Source organism: Amblyomma mixtum, chromosome 10 (genome assembly GCF_055824585.1).
Source record: "Amblyomma mixtum isolate Tamu chromosome 10, ASM5582458v1, whole genome shotgun sequence".
Classification (NCBI taxonomy): domain Eukaryota; kingdom Metazoa; phylum Arthropoda; class Arachnida; order Ixodida; family Ixodidae; genus Amblyomma; species Amblyomma mixtum.
The window spans coordinates 86,494,959-86,520,930 of NC_143021.1; the positions used below are offsets into that span (position 1 = coordinate 86,494,959).

General features: G+C 45.0%; 1 pseudogene; it reads right to left on the bottom strand.

The window, feature by feature from the left end:
* Nucleotides 1-21,414: 21,414 nt before the first annotated feature.
* On the bottom strand, nt 21,415-24,721 carry LOC149326360 (uncharacterized; annotated as a pseudogene).
* Between the last annotated feature and the right edge of the window lie 1,251 nt (nt 24,722-25,972).

Here is a 25,972-nt window from a genome sequence, read left to right on the forward strand (position 1 = left end):
ACTATCGAGAAGGCCTTAAGCTGCGGAGGTTGAAACCGCATGCTGTGCCAACAGTTTTTCCTGCATTCCCTGCGTACTTGCAGCCGTCACCAAAACAGACGCGACGCCTATTGAAACGAACATTTCCTGCATCAGCTGCTTCTGTGAGCGAGTCTCCTGGGCTTGCGAAAAAAAACAGGTAAATAGAATTCTTTTGCCCCCTTTTGCCGCACTTTTCGTGTCTGGTTAGCTGTAAAAACAACATATGCTGGTTCTAAATGTCATGCTTAACTGTATAGCTGTCTGTTGCAGCTGTTGTAATAAAACTTGTTTGCTTATTGCATTTCAGGCAAAATGAATGCATTCTTTACACAGCTGCTGCAGAAGCACTAACCAGTGATGATGGAAATAACGAGGCTGTAACTGTTCAGAAACCTGGGAGTTCTGAACCTGCAGAACTGCCTCCGCCAGGATCTCCAGTGGAGCCTTCAGGAGTCACTTTACTAGAGCCAATCCAAGAAGCCCCCTCTGGCCAGCTTTCGCTTCCAACCTTTCAGTTAGCTCCAGAAGAAGCACTGAGAAACGGCCTTTTGTCATCAAAGCCGGCAGCGAAGTTAGCTCCAGAAGAAGCACTGAGAAACGGCCTTTTGTCATCAAAGCCGGCAGCGAAGGGAACACAAACAAGGCTCTCGGTTTCACGCGTTACACAACTGTTCAGGCAGGTAGCAACACTCTCGAGAAAGTGCAGACGGCTTGTGAAGAAAAATGTAAAGCTGCAAGAGGAGCTCTCATTGCTCAGACATGAAAAGAAAAAAGCTGAGGCAGTAATGAAGAAAACAAACTTCACAGTTCTCCAGGTATGGTATCCGTTATTGGATTGTCAATTACGATTTCTGTTCATTGAAAGTTTGCCTTTCACAATTTTGGACTCTTTCAGGAAAAAGTGGAGCAAAATGATGCGAGAGCCGTGTTCATTCAAGAGCAGGTGGCTTTTTTGGGCACATCAAAGCGCCGCTGGCAAGAAGAAACGATACGCCAGTGTGTACTCTGGCATGCCAAATCTCCGTCGTGTTACCAGCTGCTGAGAGAGTCTGGCATGCTGAAACTGCCATGCAGGTCAACACTGAAGAGATACATCGGTGCTTGCACTGGAGAGGTAGTGTCTTCACTGATAAAGCAGCGGCTCCATGTAGAAGCAAAACTGCACTCCGGACAGGTAAAATACTCTGTTGCGCATCAATAAATTATTTATGTATGTTTTTATATTAATCTCTGCAGGCACGATGTGGTTCCCTCATCATGGACGAGATGTCTATTAAACAGGCTACTATATACCACAAGCAATCAGATGCTGTGCATGGTCTCGTCAACTTGGGAGGTGCTGAAGTTGATTACAACCTAGAAGATGAATTGGCAACACACCTTCTATGTTTTGTTTTTGTTGGTCTCTCCACTCATTACAGGTATGTTGAGCTTTTGGCTGTGTCAGAAGATAGCAGGAAATTCATATCTGTCAAATTTGCAACTATTATATTCTTTTGCAGGATACCGGTTGGGTATTATTTTTCAAAGGCCTTAACTGGAGGACAACTGGAGATTCTTGCTCTTAAAGTAATGGCATCTGTCGAAGAGGCAGGCTTTCAGGTGGTGAGGATAGTTGCAGACAATCATCAGGCAAACTGCAAATTTTTTTCAAGCTTGTCGGGTGGCCCTATCAAGCCTGCCGTAATGTGAGTAGTCATTCTGTGTTGCCTCACATAACGCATGTGTTGCTGTGAATATTTCTTTGCTAAATCTGCTGTCATGTTTGCATTCTGGCTGCTGTGTATGGAATTTATAATGGTGCTTTAAACGGACATAATATTCATTATTGAACTTGGTTTTTCTAGACACCCTCTAGATGAAAGTCGGCAGCTCTACTTGTCATTTGACTACTGCCATATCCTGAAAAATATCAGGTCGCAGTTTCTTGATGAAAAGAGAATTTTCAGGAACAAAGGGAAGCTGATCCTGCCAGATTACTTAAGGTAACAAACAATGCTTTTTCTTTGTAACTTTTGTAGTATCATGCTAACCCTTGTTTATTTTTGTAGGTTGCTCCACAAGGTGCAGGAACGGCAGGGTGCTTTTAAAATGGTGCGGTGCCTGACAAAGAAGCACCTCTGGCCAAGTAACTTCGAGAAAATGAATGTCAGTAGAGCTGTTGACATTTTCTCGCCGCAGGTAAAATGTGCATTGATGACCTTTCTTGTGTGAACGTTGTACATAAGTATAAATGCTAGTCACAGTCTCTAGTACTGCTTAAAAGCTATAAACTATTATAAACATTATAGATACTATTATAACCATTATAAACTAAGCTATAAACCTACGGCTGAAGTCAGTTTAGATGCTCACTGCCGGTTTTTTTTTTTTAAGGTCACTTCAGTCCTGAGGTTTTTGCAGCAGCACGGACATCGTCTTGGTGCTCCTGGATTCGAGGATTGCTTGCCCACAGTCGAATTCATGGAGATGGTGTACAAGTGGTTTTCAGTGCGCAACATCAAGAGCACTACATTTCATACCATCAGCAGGGATGCTTGGAGGATGCCCTTCTATAGTGCAAGTGATGAAAGGTATAATCCTCATGGTTGAAATATGTAAAAGCACTTATCTTTCAGAAGTCTTAATTTGCGAGAATGCAAGTATACTTGAAAAAAGCATCCATTAAGAAAGTGCATGCGAAAGCTAATACTCATGTACTCTTTTTGAAACCATTTTTCTTTTTTTTTCATACTGCAAAAAAAAGCTCTGTGCGATTTTCTTGCATCATGCTTCATTGTGTTTGTTCTGTTTTTAATTTATCTTGTAGGCTTCTATGGCTGGAGGTAGAATGCCTGGATTATTTTGCCTCGTGGAAGAAGGGCACCATCCACAAGCTGGAATTTCTCACTCAAGAGACTCACGAGGCACTGACTGTAACAACCGCATCCACTGTTATGTGCACAAAACACTTGCTAAATGCAGGATTTCACTTTGTGCTGAAAGGAAAATTTTCCAGTGATGACGTAGAGTCATTGTTCTCGGCTATTAGGCAGCTAAATGGCAGCAATGACCAAACAGATGCCTACTCAGCGTTGTCCGCGCTTCAGAAGATTTTGATCACTGGGATCATTCATTCTTCCTCCAGTGGCAATGTCGGAAGTGTGGTGGCAAATCTAGGGGCAGCATCACGTCTGCCTGCTCAAACAGTGAGTAAGGCCACTGCAGGAAAGGATGTTCGAAAGCTTCTGCTCCCCTACCTATCTGCATTGGAGCGGTACCCAAGTACGCATTTTCTCCTAATTAATGCATTGTGGAATGAGTGCTGAAAACAGCTAAGAATTTACTTCTAACGGTCTGCACGTTTGTAAAAGAGCATGATAACAATGATGCACATTTTTTTTTTCGAAATTACTAGAGTGCACTGTGCTATTAGGCATTTTCTGTAAAATGTCTCAAGCGGCTTTTATTTAACTATATGCTGGCCTGCACTCGATGTCAAGGTCTCTGTAGCAAACACTCTTATTCAAAGAAACCACTAACCAGTTTACTGTTTTTTGTGACTGCTCTTAAGCCTGTTATTACATACTTCTCACAGCATACCACACTTTATTTCCAGGTCTGCCACAACAGAGCCTGAGATCGAGTACCCTAGCTCTGATTGCCGGCTTCCTGGTGAGGGCAGTTCAAGATAACATTGACTGCTTGGGATGCATTGATAAGTTACGTGCACCAACTTCAACTTCAACTACCACTGCCCTGATTGCAGGAATTGACAGAGGAGGGCTCTCCTACCCCACTTTGGCTTTTGTGGGCTTTGTTTCTCTTGGAGGGTGCTGCCTCTAAAGCGGCTGCAGTGCTGGTGAAACGGTCACAGCCTTTAAAGAAGTTTGGAGAAGTTGTACTCCCTTCAATTGTCAAGAACCCATTGTTTATGTGCAACAAAAACCAGTCGGGGGCCCATAGAATGGAACTTGTGAGAATTATTGTGAAAAAGTTCATGAGGCCCTTTTTGACAAATTTCGCTGGGCTGCTCACAGAGGGCAATGCAAAAAGAAAAATGCTGAACAAGAAGCCCAACTCCAGAAAAGTGCTTAAAGTGTAGGGACTGTCTCTGTGATGGCACTGTAGCGCCCGGCGACGCTATCGGCGGCCGGCCATACGATGAGCTGCGTGCGGCCGTCTTGGCGGACTTCGGCGCCTACTACGTTCCGCCGCCGCTCAACGACGCAGCGGACCCGTTTTCGCCGCCGCCAGCCTCTGGCCCTGCACTGGCCTCGCTCGCGCCCACGCAGCCTTCATCAGAACCCGGCCCGCCTCAGCAGCCCCTTGCCGCATCGCCGCCACTCCCGTCCAGCGTCTCCAGCCCTGCTGTCTCTCTCGACGCCACACCAGGTGGGATCCGCACGAGCTCTGCCTCGCGTCCTGCTCCCACTACTATCCGACCCGCGTCTCTGGCCCTGCCTCTTTGCGCTTCAGTGGCGTTGTCGCCAGAGCCTCCTGCAGCCAAAGACGACTCTGCGGCAGCAGCCGTGCCGAGGCTTCCGGCATCTCCATCTACCTCGTCACTACCGCCAACAGCTCTGCAGGCCTCTTCTGTGAGGTTGAAGCCGTCGCCCGCTGATGCTAAAGAGCCCTCGACAACGACCAAGCCTGCTTGTCACACTCCCAGCCCCTCAGAAGGTCCGCAGAGCACTACTCGTCATCAGGAGCAGGATGAGAAAGCCAACCCGATGACAGCAGTAACAAGCACGGCGATAGCCTCCAGCCCCACTTTGCCTGAAACAGTTCCTGACCCAGTGTCAGCGCTTGCTCTCAAGCCCGACCATGCCCACACGCGCATCAGCACTGGCCAGTCGCTCCGGACGGCCACTCCCGCTTTACCCCAGCACCTGGAATTGAACCCAGCAACTTCCTCCGTCATCACCACAGCTGTCACCGTTGTCTCGTCGGTCACACCTGTGCCAACCCTAGTGGCCGGACCGCACTGCTCGCGCCCTACATCAGGGGCACCTGAGCCATGTAAGCCAGCCATTTCCACCTATTTGGACGACTTTAAGCTGGCGCTACAGCAGCGACACGACACCACGCTAAAGACCACATCTGTCCACGGAGCCGTTTCGACCGCTCCCTTGTGACGGCGTACTCTGTGTGCCAGCTTCCCGCCGACATCAGCTGCAACGGTCCAGCACCAATGACACTTGTGCCAGCGGGCAGCACTACAGTCGGTGACGGCCCCACCATGGCCTCCATTGCCCTAATATGCTTTGTCAGCTCGGCACCCTGCATCATTCGCCCATTGCGCAGCAGCCAGGCTCGTCCACCTGAATCCGCGCCCTCCACCCGACGGCTCTTCCCGGACCCTGACATGAACTTACCGGACCCTCCCTCCATCGCGTGACCTCCATCTGTACCCCGTCGGCGCGTACATTTCGCCATTCTGTCTAGGCGGGGGGCCCTGTAGCGCCCGGCGACGCGCTGAGATCGGCGTTACAGCGCGCGCTAGAGGAAAATAAAGACGGACAGCGCGTGCTCGTGGCGCACGCCCGGCACGGGCAGTCCGGAACTAGAAGCCTGCCACGCTGGTCGTCTCTCTCTGGTGCTCCGCTGCGACCCCGCTAATTCCTCAACAGCACAATAAAGTGCCCTTGGCATTTTTCAGGCTCAGACTTTCGTCATCATTTGTCAAAGCGGCGTAAATAAATGTGTCAATAACATCACATTTTTACGATTGCGGCATGCACTGCAATTAAATAAATCTACTCGCGTTCTACCGCGCTCTCAACGGCACGTCACTTCAGTGAACGTGCCGAATGCACCAAAGGGACGCGTGAGCTCTGCGACTCGGTACGCAGTGCGTTCATTGCATGCGTCCGGCTCGGGACTAGCGAAACCAACGGGAGATGGAAGTGCGGGCACGCTCAAGCCTCGGCTAGCACGGAAAGTGCGCAGTAGACCGTATTGGCAGCACAGCACTAATCAACTTTTCAGCAGACAATGAGGAAAAAAAAAAACTGAGGGATTATATCATTTCAATCTTAGCAGCCGCGCGGCCGCGTCATCAAATTAGTTTCAAATTTCATTGCACTGCACAGCGAAGATACCAAATATCTGGGGTTTAGTGCCTCTCGCATGTATCGCCGTGCATTTGTTTTAGCCACACCCTGTCTATAATGTGGAATGGACAGTTTACTGCAGCTCCTGTGAGGATTTTGCAATCATCGCCGCACTCCCGAAGGCAGGGCCGGAGCATTTCGGGCGTTGCTGTGAGGGTGAGCACTGGCGGCCTCTACCGGCACGCTTGGTCCCTACTCAATGATTACGTGGTATTTCTTCGGCCGCGCGCTGCCGTAGGCGAGCGCGGGATGCGCAGGTCGCCCATTATACAGTAGGTCGTGGTTTCAACGCTGCCGCCTCTCACGTCGTGCTGCCGATCAAACAGCGTCACCATGTTTTTACGACAACCTACTCTCTACGACTGCTACGTTGGGTATTTTGTTAGCCTTGCTGATCTCCCATCAATATAAAAAAAAACTTCCCCATACAAACAGAAATCGGCATGTAATTTCGTGAATGAGCAAAGCAGCAATCCATACTGCCGTGAGAACTCAGGCATTTTTCAACCGCAGCGCAAGCAACAGGTCGTTAATTCGAGCGTTTCTACCAGTGGTAATTGCTCGCAATCGCTGCAATTTCTGTGGATGCCGATACGGCTGAATACCCAATAAAAATACCAAAAATAAAATAAAAAGTAGGATACAAGCTTTTTCACAACGAAACCGAAACAAAAACTGGTTGTCACCGCCAGGTGGCTGTCGGTAGCTGTTTTTCTGTATAACCCTCATGGCAGTTCGGGTGCTGCGTCGCGTGCATCGCGCTTCGGCGCTTGCTACAATTCGCTACTTGGATTGTGAGCCGTCGTGAACTGTGTTGTGGTTTGCGTGTGTTTCTTCTTGCTCAAGGGTGCACAATCGCGCAGTGCTGTCGACGTAGCCTATTCGAGGCAAAATGTCATTTTTCTGGTCTCTCTAACTTTTCAGTCTGTGCGCTTCTTTGTGTAGTCCAGGATGGGTGTCCAGGCACAAAGACGCGCGGGCAGTGTCGCGGTGGAAATGTTCCAAATAAGGCCCGGAATATTTTCTTCTGTGTGACTACGTGGTAGAGAGTGCCGGCTACGTAGCACTCGTGCTGAAATCTCACTGGTTGGTGTAGTGCCCGTGACACGAAGGCAAACAGCGTTCTGCACGACTACGCAATCATCTGAAAAGGTAAGCAGTACTCGTGCATTATCCGAAGCATATAATGCTGGAACGGTGACCTGTCGTACTGCTGCAGTATTCGTGTTCAATGCTATAAAAAGCGTTTAAGGCGCTTTTGTTGTCGCCGCGGTGAGTTGCTCTGCCAAGAATTGTCGCTGTCGGTACTTGTTTTGGCGAAGGGGATGCGACCGTGCGTGCGCTAGCTTTGCATGATTTTGGTATGCGCATGTTTGCGCGTTTTGTTTCTTGTTGAGCACAGATTTGTCCTCGTATATGCCTCGTTCTACGCGTTTCTGCCCATGCTTGTTCACACCACCGCGCACGTTTCAAGGACCGGCACTTTGGCTGTGCGTAAAATGTATGATTGTCTTTCAAGATAGCGTTAGCACTTTGAGGGGGATTGAAACACTTTTTATTCGCCGCGGTTTTTGCTTGGCCCTAGACTGTTGAACCTTAGGTCGTGGGGTCGATCCTGATGGCAGTAGCCGCATTTCGATTTAGGTGAAATGAAAAAAAGAATGCCCCTGTGCTGTGCGATGTCAGCTCACGTTAAGAAATTCTAGGTGGTCTAAATTAATCCGGAACCCTCCAATACGATCAGTGCCCATTTTCCGCATCTGAATTCAAACCCCACTATAAAGAAAGCACTGTCTCAGGTTGCAGTTACCAACGAAAGTTAATTTCCGGCTGTCAGGATCTAATTTTTAAATCAGTATGTGAAGATTTTTTTTTATGATACCGATAGCGTTTCTGGCTACCCAGAGTATAGGATCTTGCATTTCGATCACTCTGCTGTTTGAAAATTAGTTTCTGAGGAAAACAAGTGACGCAATAATTGTCTCAGTTATTACGATGTTTATCTACGCTTTCGAACGCAGATTTGTTTTGCTCATAGCAAGATTCCTTTACTAGTGCTAGGGGAACTGATGCATTTTAAACAGGGTAGTTTTCCTTTGTATTGAGGCGTATACTTGGTCAAGTATATTTTTCCTGATCTTTTTACATTCATGTGATATTCACTGTTGGACCGAGTTCGCATGCTTGTTTTTGTACTCCTGTCATAGTGATAATGGGAAATTGGTACCCGCAGGTGGCACATCTGTCTTCCAGTCCGAGTCAATGGCATGGATTTCGTGGCCACCAGATGAAGTCAAAAGCTGTGTTATAAGTTGGTACTGCATTGTGCTTTGTTCTTGTGGTTGCCATGAAATGTTCTCTTACTTTCATTGCTCTTTTCCTTAATGCTACTGCTTGGAGCAGTTTGGATAGCTCTGGCCTGATATGTTTACATGTTTATATGAGTAATATTAGTTGGCTGTCACAATGGGCCGGTTGCAGGCCATTTGAAGTTTTACATTCAATATTGCTCGTCTTTTAACCGTTGCATTCTATGCATGAAGTGCGAAATGTCTGCATGTTTTTGGCTGCATTATGTGATACTATTTGACTACGAATATTAACATTATGATGCATGTGTGTTAACTTAAATATGTGTTTTTATGCCACTCATCGCAGGTCACAGATGTAAAAGAAAAAGTGCACACATGAGAACTGGTTTCATTACTGCTGCCTTGTTTTTGCTAAGCATGGAGAGCTGAGCTAATTGGTTCTGGGTAGAATTATGAGACATCATTCCAGTGTACAAAAACACATGAACGAAGAGAGTAGACTCCATAGACCCCATACTTCAACTGAGGTTGATTCCACAACATGAGCTTTTTACATGCAAAGTGGTACTAGTGACCCCTGTGGCTGAAAAGTGTTTCCTCGACCAGGTAACAATTATTCAATGTTGCAAAAACAAAAACATAGGCGTAAGGTTAGCTTGTCACTCAAGTTGAATGCATTGGCGTGACTAAACATTGCCTACCTGGCTGACCCAACACACATTTGCGTTGAGATAATCTATTTCTTTTTCTGCCTGCCTGCTCCAGTCGCCTTACTTCGGCATTGACGCTGTCACGACTCTGTGACAGCATCAATGCGCAAGTAAGGAGACTGGAGCAGGCAGTTTTCACAGGAGAAATTGTAGCCTTAGTGGTAGAAAGCCAGGTTCGAGAGATGAAGTGTGCTGGGCAGCGCAAGCTGGAAGACAACGCACATTCGCAACAGTGACCTGTCATTGTGCCCTATTGCCATCAGGTGTCACACCGCCTCAAGAAGGCCAGTGACAAACACGATGTACATGTCGTATTTTCAGCTTGGGAAAGCTGGGATGCATGTGCCACCTGATAAATGACGTTACGAAAAAGCCTGCCTACAAAACTAAGCACACCAAACCCCTGGTTAAACATGAGGTTGACATGGTGTACAGCATCCTCCTTGCCTGTGGCAAACATTACATTAGACAGACGAGGCTTGCATCAATGAACGCTTGCTTGAACATTGCAGGACAGCTGATTCATTAAGTGGCAGAGGTCATTTAGCTGAGCACATTCGCCTTTGCTCGCACTAGCGAGCATGCAAGGCGTTTTTGAAAGAAACACATGCCTTGTGCAAGTTTAGCACTTGAAAGGGCTGGGAAATTTTTTAAGCCTTTTGTATCTCTGTTGAAAAAGAGAATTACGTCAGCAGCCCTTCTGCAGCGCTCCAGAAAAAGAAATAGATTATCTGGAGGCAAATATGTTTGTTGGGTCAGCCAGGTAGGTGATGCATAGGCGTGCCGATGTGTTTAATGTGAGTGGCAAGATACCTTTACCCCTATGTTTTTTTGTGTTTTGGTTTTTGCCGTCCTGAATAATTGTTATCTGGTGGCGGAAATACTTTTCAGCCCCAGGGATCCCTAGTACCCCTTTGCACATAAAAAGCCTGTGTTGTGGAATAACCCTCAGTTGAAATATGGTGTCCATGGAGTCTACTCTCTTCATCCGTGTGATTTTGTGTGCCGGAATGATGTCTCATAATTCTCCCTTGTTTTCAGTGAATAAGGAGGGCTTCTGGTGTCTCTTTTTTTGTATGTGATGGTTATAACAAAGTGGCTACCCATAAACTGTCATTTTGGGCTTAATTGAAGGATCCTTGGGAATTTGTTTGACAGCATATTCCATGGGCACTTTCTTGAGAAAAATCAGTTATTTGTTACCCATTTCACTGCATTAACCATTGCTTCTCATCATGTCTCGAAAGTCATTGATAAGCACAAGCTTTCGAGTACCTGAGGGCTGTGTGAGAAGCCTTCTGACATACTTTAAACTACTGAGGATATCTGAAGACAGATTTTACCAATAATTGTTAGCCAATCCAAACCTCTTGGTTCTATCCCTGACAACCTGAAGCTGACCTGTCAATAATTAAGGCTGGAAACCGTTCTGATACCCAAACTGTTCTCCTATTTTATTGATGTGCATTTTGCATGAACTGTTAGAGCACGAAATGAGTCCGCATATTACTTGCCACCATAATTCAAACTAATATTTCTATACCAGTCATCACGGCTCCCATTCTCTTTACTAATGTGCAATCCAACTTTTTGAATTCACAACAGATTTTCACCCAAATTTAGATTCTTTATTTTAGGCAAGTGTCATCGACTTGAATTTCTCCAAAGCTTTTCATGTTTGTCATTATAACCTTTTAGCTACACTCTCATGCTTGAGCCTTCATTCTTTGATATTAGTGTAGATTCATTGCTTCCTGTTCTACGGCTGGCCTTAAAAAACTATTGTACTTCTTCTCTTATGAAGCCCAGCATATCAATATGCAAAATCATAAGGCGTCCCTCATCCTGAGTCACTTTGGGATGTTAAACGCCCATAAACCAAACCAAGCACATTACTAAACTACATTAATATTAGCCATTCAATAACAGTCTTTGTCTTTATGTCCCAACCTTTTCTTTATGACTGCATTATTCTGAAGGATGCCCCAACTATCTCAGCTACTCTGACTGTATTGACTTTTGCAAGACAGATGAATGGGCTTGTTTGTAATTCATCGTGTCAAAACAGCGCAAAGAAGAGAAAGATGAGGAAGGAATGCGACGGTGCGAGTGCTGACTTTCAAGAAGGTTTATTGGAAAGCACATCAAAATATATACACTGTGGCCTAAAAAAAGAATGAAGAAAGGGCGCCTTGTAACATTCACTTTCGATCTGTCAAAAACAAAACGAAAGTTGAATATGAAGCATTTAAGAGCATGAACTCTTTCTTAGGGAGCGATAAAGAAGGTGTGTTAACACATTGATTGCGTTTTTTCTACAATTTCAGTGGCCTCGATCATCTCATGCACAAACTTTTCTGTGTCTGTCTAGCACAATGCAGCACAAGAAATTACGCCTCACAGCATAAAGGATGTGGCAAACGATCGCAGTCGCGACAATGAAACATCAGATTCCCCCTGCTAGCTTTGTTCACATCGTAACGGTGGTCTTTTGACCTCTCATTGGCACCTCTGCCAGTTTCTTGCTGAAGTTGATACGTTAGCCAGATGGTTCAACTTTAGATTATTACATAGTTTCTTGGCTCTGGACATTGCTATTAACAAATCAGCTGTTGTGTGACACTTGAACTCAGAATTAACTGCCTCCGTTGCCTTGGACAGAAAGACGCCTTTAGACATGACCACAAAACGACCTTCTTTATCAGCAGTTGAATGCGATAGGGCCCACCGTCTTAAACCCGTTACAGTTCAGCCTGCGGGCAAGTTCCTGGCATGGTTCAAACCACGACACCCCATCAACCAACGCCCCCTGAAACACACCTGTCACGCTCAGGTCCAGGCACAGGAAGGCAAGACGTCAAAGTATGGCAAACAGCTCCAGAATAGTCCTCTTCGAAGGAACAATGGCAAATTTTGGCCCGTATATGCTTCAAGCAGCAGACGAGGCAGCAACTCAGTGTCGACATTGTGCACCTTGTTTTCAGACACTCGTGCCTTGGCTTCTCTGCTCCGGGCTAGTGAGCGCAAAGTGGCTGCAAAGTGGCATTCCAGATGGCTTTCACCTGGTCAACGGTGCGTGACACCGTCAACCAGCCACTCCCTGGCTTGTTTTCAGGCACAAGAGTTTGACAACAAGGTGCGCACCTTCAGCTTGGAGTCGCTGCCTCGTCTGGTCCTTGAAGTGCTTATGGACCAAAATTTTCCGTTCCTCCGAAGAGAACTATTGTGGAGATGCTTGCCATGGTTTGACGAGTTGCCTTTTCCACGCACAGACCTGAGTGTGACAGGTGTGTTTCGGGATGTTTTGATGCAGTGTCACGGTTTGAACCCTCTTTAGGAACTTGCCCACAGGCCGAACTGTGTCGTATTTAAGAGGGTGGGCCCTCTTGCTTTCAACTGCTGATAAACGGTGGTTTTGTGGTCGTATCGAAAGGCGCCTTTCAGTCCAAGGCCACAGATGCAGTGTATTCTGAATTTGAGTGCCACTTACTATCTGATTTGTTAAAAGCAAAGTCCAGTGCCAAGAAACATTAACAATCTAGAGTTTAACCATCAGGCTAATGCCATCAACTTCAGTAAGAAAAATTGTCCAGCTATCTTCTTTACCGCAAAGACCCATAAAGGTGACTGCTCCTTGAGGGTTGTAGTTTAAGAGAATGGAACCTGTCAGAAACAAATCGCCTTCTCTTTGCGACATAAAATTAAGTTGCTGAGCATTGATGACTCCTCTCGTGTAAGATCTGCAGAGAAAGTAACGCAGTTTCTACACAATAACTCTCGCACCAGTTTCATGGGGTGCTATGTTGACATAAGGATTTATATTACGCCATCCCTCAATCAGTATCAATAATGTGTTGAAGAATTCATTAACCTAAATGGAGCAGTGGCATTCCAAACGTCTCAGGCGTTTTGGTGAATAATTTTGTCGCACTTTTAAGCTCATACCTTCAGTCCACCTTTATTACATTTCAGAATAGCTTGTTTTTGCAAAAAAAAACTATTAGCGCCGCTGTTACGTGGCTTATTGCAGGATCTCCAATCCTGACGAAGCATTGTCTAAGGTGAGAGAGGAGTTCAGTCAAAGCCTCAGTCCACTTTGAATCACCACTGAAATTATAGAGGATAATATGTCATCACATTTATTGGATCTCAATCTTGGGTGGTTACACTTGTTGGGCTTACGAGCCAAGGGAAAACAAGCTACTTTTACCATTTTCTTCGGTTCAGTCTAAGCTGGTCAAGAGGTGTCACTAACCTTTGCTTCAAAAATTCCTTAATGAAATCCTGTTTGATTGCCATGACATCCAGTTTTGCCTAGCTCATATGCCGTTTGTCCTTTACTGGATATTCAGAACCTTTGTCAGTGTCTTTAGCCGATTGCTTTAAGCAGAAGTTGAAACATTCTTTTTGTGCCCCCGTCGAGACTGTAACTCCCAAAAGGAAGTTTGTACGTACCTTTCCCTACATCCACAATTGGTCGCACCGGTTAAATAGGCAGTCGAGTTGGCGTCGATATTGTTTTTCTAACCCTATGAAGTTTCAGTACCTGTAGTCAACCGAGATTATCCATCAAAGTCTCTTCGTGCACTGTACAGAAGACATAGTGTGTTCGAACGCCTTGAAATGCGGCTATGTTTACATTGGGAAAACAGGCAAGTGTGTCACTGAGAGGTTTAAAAGACCACCACGACGATGTGAACAAAGCTTGCGGGAGAACTTTGATGATTCACTGTCGCAATTGCAATTGTTTGCCAGATCCTAAACGCTGTGAACCGGAATTCATGTTCTGCATTTTGCCTGACAGACACAGAAAAGTTTGTGCGTGAGATAATCGAGGCCACTGAAATTTAAAAAAAAACTGCAATCACTGTGTTAGCACACCTTCTTTATCGCTTCCTAAGGAAGAGTTCATGCTCTTAAATGCTTCTTTGGCAGTTTTTGTTTTGTTTTACACTCATGCAATGTGGTTGACACAAAGTGCCCTTTGTTCGTTGTTTTTTTAGGCCACAGTGTATATATTTTGACGTGGTTTCCAATACACATTGGCAATAGTCAGCACTCATGCCATCATATTTATTCTTTCGTTGTCCTTGTCTTGTCTGCATTGTTTTGTCACAACGTATTGACCTCCTTTCCCACCTCTAGGGTTAATGGTATGGAGAAACCTTAACCAGATGCAGCCCCACATACTTGGAGCATGTCACGATACATGCTGCTGGCACCACAAGGGCACTCGGGTTTATCAGGAGATGTCATGATCTGTGTGCTCTTGCCATGCTGCGCAGTTTATGCATAAAAATTTTATTGATTCCAAACTGAAGTATTCCCTAGCTCTTTCAATTTTGCACCAAACTGTTTGATGCTACGCCACCAACTCCCTTTAATCCAACAGCGACACTTGGTACAGCATATGTGTAATCAGTCATCTCATTTGACCACCAGACATCACTGCATAAAAGGGGAAACGCTCGTTTAGGTGTGTTCCATATACTCTACAATACTTTTCCACAACTTAATGTTAAATGTTGCTGCCCCGCTTCAGACCAGGATGCCATCACAACTAAATCAAGAAATTTTTCCTGTTCCCATTGAAGAATAAATCAAATCAAAGTTTATTTCCCATCTAGCACTACAGATTGAGGAATCGTAGAAAAAAGCTGCCCTTGGGCAGCTTGACGAAAGCTGCCCTTGGGCAGCTTGACTAGTCTACAATCCTTATTATTGACAGGGAGGCAACACAAGAGTTTATACAATTTTAAAAAACAAGCACATCGAGGAAGCACCGGAGAATACACGAAACAGCAATATGTATACATAATGAAACTTAAACAATGTTATGCAAAAACAAATTATGTAGTTCATGACGTGGAAAAGAAAACAAATCGAGGTTAATGTGGATATACCTATTTAGAAGAGATGGAAGTGTGTACTGAAGGCATTCCCTACCAAGATTTAGTCGAGGTGTTGGCACTGTCCATTCTTCGCCATGTCTTGTTGGATAGACTGATTCTTTTTTCCTTAGTTCTGCAAAATTTTTAAGATTTGTTACATTCTTCTTGATTTCTGTTTTAAAAGTAACACTGAGGCGATATTTATAAAGATTATGTGCTTTAATAACTCTGGAATGACAAAAGAAAGCTACACTGGGATGTCGGAACGGTAAATTATATGCATTTCGGAGATATCTTTTTTGCATTAAATGAATACGTTCAAGGTTAGTGAATGTTGTAGTGCCCCACACCAACTGGCAATAGTTTAAATGCGAGTTGAATATTGAATTGTATACCAGCATCTTAGTTTTTGTGGGAAGTATGTATTTTAGACGGCCTATAACACCAGTGATTTGAGCTATTTTTTTCAAGATATAATTGACATGATAATCCCATGACATACTGGCAGAAAATATGACCCCAAGGCATTTAAACTGCTCAACAATTTCTACAGCCCGCGAGTTTAATATAATATTCTCGTGCAGTGGGATAACTTTATTTTTCGGCCTAAATATGACAGCTTTGGTCTTACTCTCATTTATTTGCATCAGGTTAACTGCAGACCAGACCTCAAGAGGCATTGTGGCATTACATTGTTTGATAAGTTCATGAACATTTTCACCCGAAAAAAAATACGCTCGTATCGTCTGCATAGATGGAAAACTTTGTATTATCGCTAATGTTGACAATATCGTTTCGGTAAATATTGAAGAGTAGAGGCCCTAGCGTACTGCCTTGGGGGACACCGTAGAAGAGCGGCTTCGGTTCAGACTGTATACCATTTATGTACACCACTTGCTGTCTAAACGACAAACAAGAACTTAACAATGAGAGCGCTTTTCCTCGGATACCATAGTAGTGTAATTTATTTAGTAAGATTTTATGATTTACCAGGTCAAAAGCCTTTGAGAAGTCCACAAATACACCAATGACAATAGATTTGTTTTCAAGTTGCTTTATTATATATTCCTTTTGTTGGAGTAATGCAAGTTCAGTGGATTTGCTTTTGCAGAAGCCAAACTGAAATGGTGTTAGCAAGTTAAATTTATGGATGAAATTTGACATTCTTAGATGCAGCATTTTCTCAAATGCTTTCGAAAACACTGGAAAAATAGAGATTGGTCTGTAGTTGGCGAGGGCGTTGCGATCTCCTTTTTTGTAACGAACAACAACTTTTGCTAATTGCATTTTTTTCGTAAAAACTGCAGTTTCTAAACAGATGTTAAAGATGTGAGCAAGTATGGGAGCAATTATGTCAACTACATGCTTGACTGGCCGTATTTGGATATCATCAATGTCACAGCTACTGCTATTGTTAAGATTTGTTATCACCGACACTACTTCGTCTACCGTGACTGGGTGCAGAAAAATTGTTTCATCATTCTGAATTCGAACATATTTGCAAGCGTCAGATCCGGCAGCACGTGTTATAGCACGGGTAGCCAAGCTCGTTAAAAAAGTATTGAATACATTAGCCAGTTCGACACCAGAAACTTCCTTTCCATCAATATTTAATTTTGTTAATGCAGTGCGTGAACTGTCCCGCTGCAGAAGTGTATTTAATCTCGACCATAGTACACCATTTCGAGCATTCTTAACATCTAGAAGTGACACGTGATAGGCTGTTCGTGCAGACCGCAGTTTTTTAGTCAATTTGTTCCTATATTTCTTAAATACCGCAAGGTCCTCAACCTTCCGGCTGCTCAAAAATTTTCTGTACAGCTTGTCTTTCATTTGTATTTCTCCGCGAAGCTCTGGCGTTACCCATGGCTTGCGGATTCTGCGACTTTTCACGCGTGTTACAAGAGGAAAGCAGTCGTGATATATCTGTTTAAAGCAATCGACAAACGTATTATAGGCAACATTTGCATCATGAAGTTCAGCTATCTTACTCCAATATACTTTCATGAGCGCATCCCTAAAGGATTTCAATGATGATTCTGTAATAGCTTGGTATGTGATTGATGTAGACTTACTTCCTATTGTACTAGCGTTCTCAATGCAAGCAAACACAGGAAGATGGTCACTAACACAACAAGATAAAACACCAGAAAAAGCACTCAGCTGCATAGAGTTAGTAATAATTAAATCGAGAACAGAATGGCCTTCGCTTGTGACTCTACCTCACCACATTTTCATTGCATGTGGTCCCTCAAAATTATGGAAATAAGTGATATCGCTTGGAGCATTGACAATGGTTTGTTTTACCTTTTCTTTGCTGCTGTTTTTATTTTTTGCAACTGATGTATCAATGGATTGTATGCCTCTTTTCGTAGTGTATCGTCTGCGACATCTCAGCTGTGCTACTGCAGTCACCCTTCTGATGTTACCTTTATATTGTCCCTCTTATTAATACCCCACTAAAAGCCTTCAGAGGACAAAAAACGATGGCTTTTTTATTTTGCTCATTATGGCACACGTCAGGCTTATGTTTAGGGATATAGGAGAGGCCTTTGTCTTGCAGTGGTGCTAGTTATGCTGCTGATGATGGTACTTAATGACGAGCATATGATATATTGAATAAGAACCTCAAATTATTTTTCTTTTTGAGTGCGAATAGCTTCAGTAGTGTTTGATTTAGGCTCACTTTATTCCTGTGGCCACAATACGGAGTTTACTTTTTTAGCACTCTAATACTGGCAAGAATAAAAACTTGTGGATCCTAATTCTTTCATTTCAATCTTTTCTGCAGAGTGCATCGCCCAGTTTTCCCAAGCCCTCATGCACCGGTGGTACATCAACAAGGCTGTTTCATGGGGCCCAGCTGCATTGACAAGTGGCTAAAGAAGAGCAAGAGGAGCATGAACACAAAATAAAACTGGCTGTAGGAGCTTCATCTATTTTGAAATTTGCTGTCTCATTGCGACAGACATAACATTGCTGCATGGCCACTGCCCCAACATCTCCCAGTCATTCCAACATGCCCAGTCATTCCACCATGCCCCAGCATTCCAACCTGCCCAGTCATTCCAACCTGCCCAGTCATTCCAACATGCCCAGTCATTCCAACATGCCCAGACATTCCAACGTGCCCAGTCATTCCAACATGCCCAGTCATTCCAACATGCCCAGTCATTCCAACATGCCCAGTCATTCCAACGCATTTTCCATTACCATAATCCACCAAGGTTTCCAGTGTTGGTTTCCAATATTTACATCATTGCCTTTTTTTCCAATAGGGATTGGGCAAGATAAATGGTGACAAAGCTACTCTTTATTTCAAAGACAATCAAGAGCCCAAATTTTCGAAGGCGAGGACAGTGCCGTTTGCGTTACGCCCGGCAGTAGAACAGGAACTTGCGAAGCTAGAACAGCTTGGTGTTATCTCACCTGTAGCCAGCAGCAAATTTGCGACGCCAGTAGTAAGGGTTATCAAAACAGATGGCACGGTACGAGTGTCCGGTGCCTAAAAGGTCACAATGAATCCTATCTTAGACACGGAGCATTACCCGCTTCCAAGAGCAGACGAGCTTTTTGCTACCCTTGCGGGAGAAAAGAAGTTCTCGACACTTCATCTTAACCGAGCATACCAACACGTAGAAATGGATGAAAGGTCAAAAGAATAACTGACGCTACATACACACAAGGGGTTGTACGTCGTCAACCGCCTCCCATTTGGCATAGCGTCCGCTCCTGCAATCGTTCAAAGGATAATTAATAACATGCTCAAAGGACTCGAAGGGGTTGCATGCTACATTGACGATATCCTCGTAACAGGGTAGACTGATGAAGAGCACCTGCGTAAGCTCGAAGCTCTCCTGAACCGCTTGTCGGAAAGGGGTCTAAAGGTGAAGACGTCTAAATATCATTTCTTTGAGGATCAGCTGCAATATCTTTGTCACATTGTAAGTGCTGATGGCGTCCGTCTAGCCGATGATAAAGTTACAGCTATTTCAAATGCACCCAGGCCAAACGACAGGCAGCAGTTGAGGTCTCTGCTCGGCATAGTCAACTACTACGGCAAGTTTATTCCAAACCTGTCTAGTGTAGTCGCACCGCTTAACAGGCTTCTACGTACCAGATGGTATGTGCAGGCCAATTGCCTACGCGTCAAGAACATTAACGAAGGCGGAGTCTGGCTACAGTCAAATTGAGAAAGAGGCACTCGTACTAATTTTAGGCGTGAAAAAGTTTCATTTCTACTTCTATGGCCGTGCCTTCGTACTCGTGAGTGATCATAAACCATTGCACACTATTTTCGGGCCGAAAACAGGCATTCCTACGATAGCTGCAGCGAGGTTGCAGCGCTGTGCACCTTTGTCATTAGCCTACAACTACACTCTCAAGTACAAGTCGTCGGCGGAAAACGCAGACTCGGATTGCCTTTCGCGACTACCATTGCATGGCGGTGATGACGAAGCACCAGAAGATAAATTCTACGTTCTGCGTTTCGACTCGCTTCCAGGAAACTGCCGTGACGTAGCACGCGAGACCAGTCGTGACCCTACACTAAAAGCAGTCGTGCAGTATGTTTTGAGCGGCTGGCCGAATTGCGCTCCTATTATGAACTGAAGCCATTTATCTACAGACGTCTGGAGTTGTCTTGGCAGCAAGGATGCCTGGTGCTGAGAACTCGAGTCGTCATTCCCGAGCACTTCCACTAGTTCTTGCTTGAGGAACTGCATCAGGGGCGCCCTGGAATCGTCAGGACAAAGGAGTTGGTGAGAAGTTACGTGTGGTGGCCAGGAATTGACAGAGACATCGAACAAAAAGTGAGTTCATGTCCATCATGCCAGTGGCAACGGAACACACCATGCCCTGCACCGCTTCATCCATGGGCGTGGCCTACACGGCCCTGGGAAAGAGTTCATGTCGACTTCGCAGGCCCATTCAGAGGTGCGATGCTCTTGCTAGTCATGGACGCTCATTTAAGTGGCCAGAAGTGTTCGAGATGAAAGATACATCCGCGGAGAAAACCATTGACCGTCTTCATGAACTTTTCTGTCGTTTCGGTTTTCCAGAAACGCTTGTATCGGACAACAGTCCACAATTCATTTCGGACGCATTTTCAAATTATATGCGCAGCATTGGCACCTGTCACGTCCGCACAGCGCCGTATCATCCAAGCAGTAATGGACAAGCTGAACGCTTTGTGCAATCGCTCAAAGCAGCGCTGCGTAAAAACCCGTCCGTATAGCTACATTCAGCTATTGCAGACTTTCTTTTGGCGTATCGCAACACCACTCATACAACCACCGCTGAAGTTCCTGCGATCCTACTACTGGGCAGACAGACGTCTTTGCACAAGGTTGGATCTTGTCAAGCCTTCAATCCAATCAAAGGTGACTGCTAAGCCATTTAACCAAACTGTAAGGCGTAAATCACGCCATCACAAAGAGCGACTCTTCAGGGTTGGTGATAGTGTAAAGGTTAGGAACTCCAGACACGGAGAGAAATGGTTTTCAGCGACAATTCTGGCGCAAACTGCTCCGGTATCATACCGCTTATGTGTTGTAATTCCTCAAGGTGTGTTTCAGTGTGTTCGCCACAACAACCATATCGTCCGAGTAGCTCCGGAAGAGGACACCTCTGCTCCTCTGGCGCCATACCCTGAGCCTGACGAGCAAGCGCAGACCTGCCGCTCTCCCCGTCAACAGGTCGAAGGGCAAGCCCGTCACCCGGATACGGAACCTGCAGAACGGCAATACCCGCTTCGGGAAAGGAGACCACCCGACCGCTATGTGCCGTGAACAGGACTATGTTTCGGACTTCGCAAATAAGTGCGGAGGGATGTGGTGCAAGGCGGATGTAGAATGGTGGCGAAGGCTGGGCCCAAAAATGGTTTAGCGCAACTCAGTGATGGAAGCAGCATTTTACTTTTTGGAGCAGATTTCGGAGCAGTAAAAATGCCAGTTTGGAGCAGCCATTGGTGTTTTCGGAGCGGAAAAAATACCAGTTTGGAGCAACCATTGTTGTTTTTGGAGCAGATGGCGAATAAATTACGCCAGTATACCTCCCGTGTTGAAAGCATCACTGAAGCTACTGACAATTACAGCTATTTATTTTGAAACACACTTCACATTTCACACAACAGTCAACACGAATGACAAGAAATGAACAATTAAGAATGTGAATAGTTACAGATGGTGTGGTAAAACAAGTTAAATATTTAAAGCGCCAGTTCTTGTGGCAGAAATAGATCAAAGCCAAAAAAGGTGAGCAACATGATGTGAACTAGAAGAAACCACAGTTACTAATGACACTTGCCACACAAGAAGTAGAAGTTCAGAATCAATCCGAGCCCGAAGTAGTCAGTCACTCAGCACACTTCACAATAGTCTGCACTTTACACTCTACGAGCCCGCACTTTTTCTTTTGAAGCTTCAAGCTTGCAGAGATCACCCGCAAGTCTTTCCTGTCCTTTCTTAAGTAGTTCCTGGCCACTTTTAATGTCATCAAAAGTTTTTGCCTTCATCCCTTTTGCAATCAATGCTTCTGCATTGCAAAGCATCTTTTTTGCTGACTGAATCTCCATTTGCAGGTCCTGCTTTTGACATCCTTTTGTTGAATTTTGGCCATGGTCAAGTTTGCTTTTTTTGGCAGCTGGCTCACACTCAGCAGTCAGTATTTCTTGGTAGCTTTTATATGAATGTTTCACAGCAGTGAGCATGTCACGTTTGACTGGAATGGTAGAGACGTTCTTGTCATAACTTTTCGCAAATGACTGTATGGCACACAATCCATTCACGCTTTCAATAGACAGTTTGCTGCGCTCCTGTAGGATCCGGCGATTTTCACTAAAACCCCTCTCCACATCAGCGTTGCCATGTGAAAGAGAAAGCAGGGCTTTTACAAGCTTTCCTACAAGAGGATATTTAATGCCACCATTTTTGTTCTGTAGGCTGAAGACATGTTGCCATGTGCTGTCAAGTCGTTCACATGAATCAACGCACAGCGCTTCAGATGAAATCACTGAAAATTCATCCATCAGGGCTGAGACTTCCTTGGGAGCAATCACCTCTGGAACTTGCTGGGCCAAGTTTCGAAATGCCACAGCTGAGCTTTCTTCTTGTGCGCTGCTTAGGTCAAGACACCTAAGATCTTTTAACACACCATTGTCAAAGGGCAACCTTGAAAGTAGGTCACCCCACAGACTTCATAAAGAAAGTACATGCCCCCAGCCTAAACAATGTTTTTTCTTCTGCTGAGCAGTTCGTGATGGAGCCCTCTGTGTCCACACCTATCTGAACAACTTCCTTCCAGTTTCCTGGACATTCAACGTCAAGAGACTTCAGCTGTTCTCCTGTCAGGTCACGGTACACATCACTTCGCACAAACGGCTGAGAACTTTCTTGGTCAGCTGTACCATTTCTTCGTACAGAATATGGAGTAGAGGTTCAGAGCGCTGGAAAAGTTTCAAGAATCCAACAAAAAGATCTGCGACATTCCTTAGAAAAACTGCCATTGGGAAGAGGTCTTTCCTGCTAAGACTTTGTCGGAGGCGCTTGTACATTGTGCCAGAAGAGTGAGCCGTTTGCTTCACGTCTAACAGCATGGACTTAAGTGCCGGATACTGCTCAATAAAGCGCTCAAGGGCAGGACCTAGGGTGAGCCAACGTGAATTTCCATGCCGAAGGAAGACACTTTCTGGCAGGCCAAGACACTTTTGGTGTGTTTTGAGCACAGCACATTGAACAGCAGACTTTTTCAGATAGTAGTACACATCTAACAAAGTTGATTCCACTTCACTGCCAAACGCTTCAATTCCTTTTGCAAAACTGTTGTGAACTTTGTGCAAACTACACTCTCCTATGTCTAGCAGTGCAGGATTTACATCTTCCTTAAGCTTTCTTTTCAAACTCTTCATAACATTAGGGCCATCACTGTAGAAGCTCAACATATTCCTTTGAGGAAGGTCTTGGATGCCTTCCTTCACGTATGCAAGTAAAACATCTGAGGTTGCACTCCCTAAGTGAAATGAACACAAGTGCTCCACCACAACCTGCTTGCAAACTTCAGAAAAGTACCTAACTACAATGTCCAGCTGTTGGCTCCGTTGTTCCAGAAGAGGAGTTTCGTCGATTTGGATGGTGTAGTACACACCCGCCTTGTTAAGTTCATCAACAACTGCTCTTTTAAAATATGGCCCAAGGCCATCCGACACTATATACGAGTAAAACAGGTTTTTGGGCAAGTTGGTAACATTCTTGATTCATATTGCAGCGAAGAAGCACAAACACACAAACACACGTAGCAGCGTTCGTCCGTGTTTTTTGTGTGTTCCTTCTACGTGTGTTTGTGCTTATTCGCTGCAATATGAATCAACTATATACGAGACTTTTTTTCTGCCACACTGAAATTCTTTTGCAACGTTTGAATCTGGAAACATCAGAGGGAAGAGCGAGGTTGCGGTGTCCCCCCATGAATATGGTATCCCAGAAACAGCCACACCAAGAACAAAGTAAGTCTCTGCCAATGTGACACGATCTGCTTCAGATACATCCGGTCTTGCGAGAAGGCATGATGTCAACAGAGCTTGAGCAGCAGCAGGCTTCTTCAAAACTCCCAGCTCATTCCTGTGTTGCTTGCAAGCTTCAACATGGTGCTTATTAGAAGCATGCCGTTTCACATCATTTACGCCATGTTGTGAGCAGTTTATAACTTTGTTGCAGATAATGCAAGTGGCCTCCTCCTCTTTTGGTCCTGCTCTGCACCACACAGCAATACAGTCACCATTGACATCCTCTTCATTTAGCACCTGGGCCTTAAACTTGCTTTTCCGCCCTGAAATAAATAATGAAAAAAAAATTTCAGACTACTGATAATTGACAACTGCTGGCTCGGATTGTAAAATGCCAATAGATATACACATATAAGCTTACTTCATGTCAATCCAATACGCGCCAAAGACCTTTAAACTGATGTCTGAATCTGAAGTCACACTGTTTCGGCCGCCTGCTACTAGCGAACTACGCGCTCCGTCAGCGTCTATTCGGCCTCGTTTGAAAGCCCGCGCTTTTATTTTTAAATTCTTTTAAGCAACCGCGAGCAACACGCAACATGAAAAATTGTACAAAAACTATACGCAACGTGTGATTCTATTGCGATTTAAACCAAGTGACCAATGCGGTTGTTTTCGATCGGCTAAAATAAAGGCCCGCGCCTGCCACCTGAAGCGTGCTAACCCTAATGTCGTCGAGCAGTTCTCCGTGCCCACTGGTGCGAGAAAGTCTAGGTCTCTACGTTATTTCGGTCAGAAACGGAAAAAAGAGTCAGGGTGGAAAGCGTGCTCGTTATGCTGTTCATGCTACCAACACCGCGTTGCCACAGTACGCGATGGACAACAACAGCGAAGTACCGAGCCTTCGACGTCGCGCAACAATGTCGTGACCGAGGACGTTTCCGCGTGCACAGTGCCGACTCCAGCCGCATAACGATAAACACCGCTACCGTGACTGAAAGTGAACTGGCGAGACGCGCGCCCGGAAAAAGGTGACGCAATTTCAGTCATATCGCCGTCTGACTTGCGCCAGGAACTCAAGAACGTTTAAACGCGGTGTCGATCTTACAAAAGGGTACATAAATCACCCTGAAAAATATTCGAAACTTACCTCTGATCGTTGAAAGCGCCATGTACCCGGTAGCGAACCTGAAGGCAGCCCGCACAGAACACGACTACAGTGTTCTAACGGCAATTTCCTCGCTGGCGTCCCAGAACCCTCCTCGCAGCGCCGCCCCTCCCTCTCCTCTCTTTCTCCCTTCGCCTCTTTTTTTCTTTCACGGCTGTTGCGCTCTTCGGTCTATTCCTCCGTGGCAGCCGTGTCGACAGACGCGTCGGCAGGAGCGTTGACAAACGCGTCGGCAGCCGTGTCGACAGACGCGTCGGCAGATTTGTCCGCCTTTCGGCGTCACTGCTTACAAGCAGGGTGTCCAACCGAACCCGAACCCTCAACTGGAACCGAACCCGAATTTTTGCCCGGAACCGGAACCGAACCGAACCCATATTTTTTTCGCAATCTTGGAACTGAACCCGAACCAGAACGATTCATAGGAACCGTTCCGAACCGGTTCGGTACCCGATTCAGCCCCATTTTTTTGCATGTCGTCATACTTCTTGTTTCCGGACAAAATCAGATGATCTAACGCATTTATTTAACCACCCGTAGCTGTCTGCGCTGGGAAGTGCGATAATGGTACCCATTATATGCGACAGCAAACTTACAGGAATTCTGGGGCCTGGGAAGATGCCTAATTGACGCATTTGTAATGTACTACCGCCAATTCTTTGTACTTCAGGTTTATGTGAAATCTTGAGCTATTATTCCTCCCCTTTTACATATTTGCGTAAATCTTTAATCAAATTGTTAGCACTGCTCTAACTCAATGAAGGACTATAGACACCAAATTTTTGCTTGCGTGCTTTCTTCTTTCAAACGATGCGTTAGACATTGGTGTACACGGAGTAACCCGTGGTATTTCGCCAACAAATAATAAATAATTTATATTTGAATTTCTTCATGACCCTGTTTCGGTTTCACCAACATAACGATGGCTGTGACGTGTAGAGGAAATTAGGTCGCGTGAGGTGCAATAAAATGGCAATACAACTGCTGATACGTCGTTCGTTGTGATTATAGGTCTTGAAGCCAGCTGAGTTAAGTGCTAGAGTGAGTCAAAACAACACATCAGCGTTTGTATTAGTTTTCCCGTGCCTCACGTGACCTAATTTTGATTTATTTATTTATTTATTTACTTCAGAATACTGCAGGCCACTGCTTGGCCCAAGCAGGAGTGAACTTACATTGTTACATAACCAAAAGAATAAAATTATTCAATATTAGCAGCACACGGATACCAAAAGAATAAAACCAAAAGAATAAACTTATACAATGTTAGCAGCGCAC